Below are 8419 nucleotides of genomic sequence, written 5' to 3'. Positions count from 1 at the left end.
CCTTCTATTTTGGGAAAAGGCTTCTTCTTCTTTTCTATCTTTGATTTGAGAAAAGGCTTCTTCTTCTTTTCTATCGTTGATTAGTGAAAAGGCTTCTTCTTCTTTCCTTCCTTCTATTTTGGTAAAAGGCTTGTTCTTCTTTTCTATCTTTGATTAGGGAAAAGGCTTCCTCTTCTTTTCTTCCTTCTATTTTTGGAAAAGGCTTATTCTTCTTTTCTTTCTTCTAATTTATTGTCTTTCCTTTTAAAGCGTAATCTTATTTATTACATATATGCGCTCGTTTTCCCCGCTTCTTTGGCATTATACAAACGACACAAGCTATACTTATAGAAAGAGTAAGGTCGACTAAACTGACAGTAGCGCCACCTCCTATGTAACGACCAAAAGGGGAATAGTCCAGGATCGCTGACAGCAAGCGCTGCCTATGACCCAGTGCGTGCAATAAGAAGCGCAACCTTAAGCGCTTCGGGGCGTCTAATTTGGACAAAGCGCCACCGAGGGACGGAGAAATACAAAAGCTGACGATGTTCTTCTCTTCAGAGGTATTAAATCAAATTTTGATCACTAGGATCAAAAAGGAGATACATTTCTGAATTCATTTGCTCACTTATTAACTTTCATAATTGTTTCATATACGAGCATATTCTTATTTATCTTAATTGGCTATTTACAACATTTTATTCACTCCTTCTATAATTTTTATACTCTTCCTTTATGTATTTTGCATTTACTATAATATATATAATCATTCTTCTCCGCTCCTAGTTTCTACAATGAACTCCGCTCTTCTTTATATGACGCGCTGCCATCTATCGTTGCTCTCGGGAAACAGTTCTTCCTTGCATTTTTCATTGTGTCGTCGGAACTGGCACGTGACAATCTTTTCTTGGATACCGTTTCTCCCGTGCGGCTATTTAGAAGCATTGATCTCGTCATCCCGATGCCGCCGTGTGATTAAAATAGGATTGAAATTTGACAGATTTGGGTAAAATATGCTATTGTAAACCAAAATCATAAAATAAGCAAGCATAACCGTTTCGTGCAGAAATAAGCATTTATAAGAACTTTCAACCTTAGTTAAATAGCTCATCAAGGTATGTAATACGAAGTATAACCTTTCTTCTTACCATTAGAAGTCTGGAAAAGAATATGCATTTCGCTTACATATCCGGGCTCAAATAATAACATGGATGGGAACCCTGCTATGTTGCGGAAAATGTCTCACAGAAGATGGCATTGCATAATATTATGCGCAACAGCACACAGAAAACTCTATACGCTAGATACATAAGATATATGAATGGGTAGAGACTTACGGGCCACTCTGTAGAATGGTAGGTATAATATGATTAACCCTGTATTTGGAAAACAGTCCTTTTTACAAGTGTAGCTGTTAGTATCAATATAATAATTACTAAAATCAGTCACTGTAGTCATAGATAAATAAAAAAGATCAACCCATGGCGCAACAGCCCTTGAGGTCCAGGGCATAAAGACTGCTGGCCTCAATCCAACATGCCTGAAAAGAGATGGTCGCTCATCCAATCAGTTACGGGATAACGTGTGGTCAGTACGACAAACCTCTGTCGTTGCTGTAGGTTCCCATGACCGGATTACGCTACTCATCCGTAGCTCCCCAATTTCCTCACGATGGTGGGTGTCTACCTGTCCCATACACAGGTTGAAATCCCAGGATAAAAGTTGTTGCGCTCCCCCCAAGAGACTCGAACCAGCGCGCGTACCGTAGTCCGACCCCATGCTCTACACCATTCTCCTTTATCAATGAATTTGCATTCTTGTATAATGAAAATTCAACAGTATTAAACACCACACAGCCACGATGCAGGATAGAGACAGAAAGATGGCATAAACAAAACAAAACTAAGAATGAAATAGAAATATCCCCCCCCCCCATGTCTTCCCATAGCCTATCCTCAAAAGAATACCATTTTATACGCGAGTGATAGGGAAGCATAACTGTGATAGGCTATGCAAAATACCATAATAAACACTGTTCGAATTAAGTTTTGCTTGGGGTGGGGGTGCAAGCTCATTGGAGTATTTGCGAAATCAGTTTTGGAAGCAGGGGGCTCGAGCCCCTCCAATGTTAAAGATGTGGGGGCAGAGCTCCAAATAATTTTGCTTAAGAGGATCTAATGTATTATTTTGCTTCTCTTGTAAAGTTTACTCTGAATTGTGCCACATGATCTTAACTTTTAATACACATTTGAAATGTTCTAGACCATCAACTTTGGGGAGGCTATGACCAGAGACAGCAAAACACATGACTTATTACTATATACTAAGTATATAATTATGAGTATTGTTAACATTTTTAATAAAACAATTTCAAAAGACGATGTGCATGAACTAGGAGAGTGGATGGGACGTTCGGGCTACAAATGGCTCTAACATGACATTCAGAACGAGACCATTGATATATTAGGGAGATCTGTTTTGCGCTCCGGGGTAGCAGATATTAAAAGTCGGGAATATTTTGCTATTATGGTTGACGAAACTTTTGACATATCCATCCGTGAACAATTGACATTTTGCTTTCGAATTGTAAATGAAAATTTTAATATTTTTTGAGGAATTCATGGGCTTTTATGAGATTCCGAACACTGAGGCCAAAACTTAAAAAAGGGAGGGAGTGAGTAATTCATTAATTTATTTCAGTGATAAGCGCCCCGCAATAATTTTGACAAGTCGGCGCCCCTGTAAATATGTAACCAGTCGATAAACTAAACTATTGCCTTGCAGTTCTAGAACATTGGATTTAACCTGAGTCATTAAATTTTATAACATTTACACGTAATTTAGAAACACTTACTATATTTCATTCTAGAAAAACTCGCTCAAACACACAAAAAAAGCAAATGAACTAGTAAAACAGAAAACTTTACCAAATTTCTATTCCAAAGTTCAAACTTAACGTCCATATAACTTACCTACAAGTTTCGTGGGAATACTTTAATAAATACATGAAAAATACGCCACGAAAACTTACGTGGAAAATAGCCTGCTGTTGTCTCGGTGAGGTTAGTCAGCTGCAGTGTCCTTTAATCCACAAGGCTGCATATTTTTCGACAGGGAAATCTTTCACGACTGGACCATTAATGGACATGAATGATTTTTTCAATTCTATTTTCTTTGAGGAGGATAAAAACATCCATGGCAGGAGTAAAAACAATTTTAATTTGCCGGGAATGAACATTTTTGTGGGGGAGGAATCCCCCGGCACTCCCTCCCGTTAATTCGCACACTGTTAATAAATCTACACAAATTAAATTAGCTATCTAGAAGTACAGTGCGTTCGTTTTGGCTCTGGGCCGAGATAGCGCGTGACATTGATCAGTTGCCGGCATTTTCGTCCCGTAACGTCTCGCTCATTTACCAACATATCTTTAACATGTAGACAGTTCACACGCTATCTCAGTCCAGATCCAAAACGAACGCACTGTGTAAGCAATGGAAACGCTGCAAGATATGAAAGAGGAGAAAATAACTAAGAACAGAACAACACCTTTTGTTACTCCGCCTCGCTATTCTGCAACTCTTGGATAATCGCGGCTATGTGGATGAGTGATGATTAGATTAAATTGATGAAGGGACATGACCCATGCGCAGGCCAGGACACGAGAAATCGAAATCGAAAGTCGACTTTAAGACACTTTAATGAGCTCGCCAAAAAAAGTGTTCTTCCCACAATGAACAGAACATCAACAGACTTCAAATACAATCTTCATTCTCTCTGGATACCGGTAGCTTTGAGAAAATTATTCACAGTAGAAAATAATGAAAAATGTAGCTGTAGATGGAGACGTAATATGTCATGTTTAAAATCACATTTCCCTCCAAATATTCCAAAGAGAAAAGAAAAACGAGAATATGAGTTTTTAGATTGAAATACAGCAAAATAAAAAAGCATCGTCTAATTTAATTATCCTTTGTAGTTGCTGTCATTCATTGCAGAATACATTTATATGTTGCACAACTTAGGTATGCTTCGATTCATACATACTAAAATTATTCTTGGGAATTAATTTGTTGGACTATTTTCTGTCCACATTAAGAATGTAGTGAATGTAAAGAAAAGCACGTTACTTGTGAGCTTGTCAATTGGTTTTTAGCTCATCCATGGACATACTGACCGTAGGTATATATTTAATAAAATAAAGTTCCACAACAGTAACATTTCTGAGTGCTGCTGTCGATCACATTATATTCCTTCGCGCAGGATTTCTGCGGAACAGCTGTCATAGGATTAACCAATAGAATTTCTCACAAGTCAGAGGTATTTGTTTTCATGAACTTCGTACTTACAGTGGACGGAGTATAGCTAGCTACTGCGTATTTGTGGGGGAGAGAAGCAGGGAAAGGTCTGTCATAGGCATAACTTAGCAGGAGCAAGGAGGCACTTGCCTCACCCAAAATTTTCAAGTTTATTAAAATTTACAAGTTAAGGGTCCCTTGACTTGATCAGCAAAAAAATAAAGAGAATTTTTTATGGTATCACAAATGTAAGTTTTTTTAGTAGAATAGTAAGGTAAGGTACATTTAGGACAGGGGTTCTCAAACTTTTTGGGCCTGCGCCCCCCTTTGCGCCTTCAAATTAGTCCACGCCTCCTCCCTCTAGGCGTAATGAATTATTGATGTACAAAACTGTGCTGTTAGGGTTAATAAATCTAACTCAAATAATATTTTACAATGCTTTTATTATTACAGATATTAAAAAAATACTAATACTTGTTTTGTTGATAGAACATTTTCATTAATTAATAAATGTGCGTAATAGGCCTACATTACAAAGCATTCTGCCCTCACTGCAGTTAACATTTCAAGCTACATCATATGGTTTTATTTCTTAAGAACACAATTAATGAGTGACAGAGAGAACTATTTGCAGAAGTTTCTTTTCTGAGACTTACACAAGGGATTTGTGTTTGCCACAACTTTTTTGGGGGGTAATTCATGTATATATTTTTCATTGCTCACCACGTCTCCCCAGGGGGGCGCCCCCCCAGGTTGAGGATTTAGGGGATGTGGGGGTTGGGCCCCACACATTCTCGATCTCGGCCTCTTTGGAGGTGATGTGATCAGCACCAGGCCTTTACCCCACAGGTATCCTTTAACTTGAAGTTGGGTGAACCCCAGAGCCGCTTTATACGGGGACAAGGCCAGGAAAATTCCGACCTTTGTTCGCCCACCCGGGAACTGAACCCTGGTCTCCCGTGTGGCAGTCAAACGCCTACTCACTAGACCACCGCGGCTCTATAGTACTTGACTATATTTGTATGGGATGGAGAACTTTTACCAAAGAAACACCAAGTTCGATTCTGCCCCACCCCCACAGATAAGCCCAAAATTATGCCCATGGTTATAAATTTCACTTGTCTTATTTTCATGTTTATCCCTAGTGCTACCCAGTGAGAAAGGTTTAAGTAGTAATCATTCAAATTGAGAAGTTGGATTACACTAATCACTCTCGACAAGATCCATTCCCTACGTCACTATCTGGCTGCTTAACACTCATAGCAATTTGATTAATTATGTAGAGACGTGTCACGCATGAAGTGATTATCAACAGCGCCCAGCCCACGCAGCCCTCAGCGAGGAATTCAATTTGTATTCAAATTAGCAGATGGGGAGTAAAAAATAGAGGAGTTAATTTTCACGCACCGTTCCTAGTTGTAGGATATCATGTTGAAAAAAAAATGTAAGATCATATTACATTCAGTTTCATAAGCAATTTTTGATTGCTATCAAACTGTAAGTGTGAATTAATGCAGAAAAAGAAACAATTTTGCAATGAAGAAAAATCATTCATTGTCTTTAATAAAATAAAAATCATATCAAATACTGGCAACCGGCCGTACTTGTGAAAGAGCGCTCTCGTATGCACGAGAGGACTGCAGAACGAGCAGCAGTGCTGTAGCGTTGTATGAGAGGCGGAAAGGAGTAAGTCGGAAGGTTTCGTCGGTCTCGTTCATATATTGTCACAGTATTTTTACCTGCTTACTGGACTTGAGGTACAAAGTCTAGGTGGAAAGTTCGCCCAGCACGGAGAACCCCGCTTGTATCTACAAGTACACACGAGTTCCTAAGCCTATTGACCGAGGTGGTCTGACACAGGTCGTAAACCTTTTCTCGAGCAAGCCTCATCTTCAGGAAGGTATCAACTCGGGGGCAAGCTCCGGCACCTACCGACCTATACGGTGAGATCCGTCAAGGCTAACCGATCTCTAACTACACACTATACCTGCCGCAAAATTAGCTTGTTATTGACGCTTGTGAAGCACGTGTTGAAATCGGGTCTACGTCACTGCGGGAGGGTGGGTTGCTGGCATGCGAGCCAATCAAAATCTTCCCAGTGCTTCACCCAAGCCCTGGTTACCTAGCAACACCAGCGCCTCTAGCGGATCATTTTCGAGGGGAACGAGCCAGAGAGCGCAGAACCGTGCCGTTTTCCACGCTACGTTATTCAAGGCGCTGTACTTGTACTACATATCGCTAGGCAGGCATGCTTATCAGAGTTTTTGTATGGATTTTTTTCTGGAATACAGTGGAATACTATATTCTCACACTTAGTCCCTCCTTTACAGAATTTATTACCCTCAGTAGTTGTTCCTGTGTCCACAAACCTCGCAAACCTTGTGAACATCAGTAATGTGGTATTGAAAGAAGTGTGCGTTGCTATTACGTACTCCGGTCCTTAAAAATACTTTTCCATCTTATTTCAGTAAAATGGTACGTTATAAACCACAAGGTTTGTGGACACAGGAACAACTGCTGAGGGCAATAAATGCTGTAAAGGAGGAACTAAGTGTGAGAATATAGTATTCCACGAAGGACTCTGCGAGACAACCTACTGCGCAAAGTCCACGTCAAACGTTTAGGACGATCACGGGTGCTAACATCGGAGGAAGAATCACATCTCGTGCAAAGGATTAAAAGAATGCAACAGGTTGGATTCGGACTGACTCGCCGAACGGTGTGCAAGTATGTGTTCAGATATTGTGAAGCTAAGAACAGCAAACATTAATTTACTTAAATCATAAAGCTTCACGATTGACCTTACGTTTCAAGACTATAATTTTATAATAATCTACACATAACTAACTAATCTCTCTATTTATTCAGAAATGTATTGCCTAGATATAGAACCAATAGCCCTATTAATGTTTTCACTGATTTTTATCTTTTAAGAATATTGTATTAAGTAAATAACTTAACTATAGTCGCGTAATCTATTATTAGAAATTTCCAATGATGAATCTGAGTACAGTACTTATTGCAAATGTCATCAAGAATCATATACATGATAATTTATTTAGTTCATCTAAACTTGCCATTTTTTCACGGCATGGAATTGGAAGATATCTTTGAGGAGGCGCTCACCCTCAGAAATATTACATAAATAATCTTAGAAAGGATTTCGGGAAATGGGATCATAGTAGGGAGGTCTAAGATGTTTCATTGTTATCTACTTCTCTGTTGAAATCTATTACATTCACTCGTTGTCCTTCAATGTTGAAGCTGCTACTGTTTGTGCAATGTGCTGCACTCTCTGAATGATTTTGAGTGATTGATTGATTTGGTGATTTAAGTCCAGTTTATGCATAGTGAGGCTAATCGGGACTGGACCAACAGTTTAAAGGGGGATCCGAATCACTATGTGCATCCACCGGGTATCGAACCCGGGACCCCTGAGTTCAAGGCGACAGCGATACCACTGCGCCATCGGGGAGAGAATTTTTGATAAGAAGAAGAACATTTTATTATCACTGTTACTGTTTTAAAAATGTATTATTATTTCGGGATATAGATATATACATAAAACTCATAAGTTGAATTCTGTCTTTTTTATTTATTAAAACATTTTTTAGATTTTGTGCTTCTTGCTAATTTAAAAATGTCCTCCCCGATGGCGCAGTGGTAGCGTCGTCGCCTTGTAACCAAGGGGTCCCGGGTTCGAACCAGGGACCCTCTACCCTGAATTAAACTTGCACAAGCCACACTTTTTTAAAAGAAATAGAAGACGAAGTTGTTCGCCTATTTCTGAGGCAAATGTCGGTTATTTGAGAAGGTGATGTGATTAGCACCAAGCTCTGGTCATCTTTAATCCAGCATGCAGCCGGTTATTAGAGGCTAGGTAACCGCCAGAGCCACCCAATGTAAGGACTACTGAGAAAATTGCTACGTACTTGATTTCGTTACCTAACTTCGCTTTTTGAGCAACCTTTGCCTATGATGAGGGTGAGTGATAACATGATAAAATTGATAAATGAACACTCACAAAAAACACCGATGCTCAACTCGGATCCCGGACCCGATGTGCTAACCACTCTGCTACGGAGGTCGGCAAAAAATATATACATTACGGTTGACTGATTGTTTCAAGTCCACTTTATGCACA

The sequence above is a fragment of the Lepisma saccharinum genome, chromosome 28 (assembly GCF_977018435.1).
Source record: "Lepisma saccharinum chromosome 28, izLepSacc3.1, whole genome shotgun sequence".
NCBI lineage: Eukaryota > Metazoa > Arthropoda > Insecta > Zygentoma > Lepismatidae > Lepisma > Lepisma saccharinum.
The sequence above is the reverse complement of the archived record's forward strand: the minus strand, read 5'-3'. Positions refer to the sequence as shown.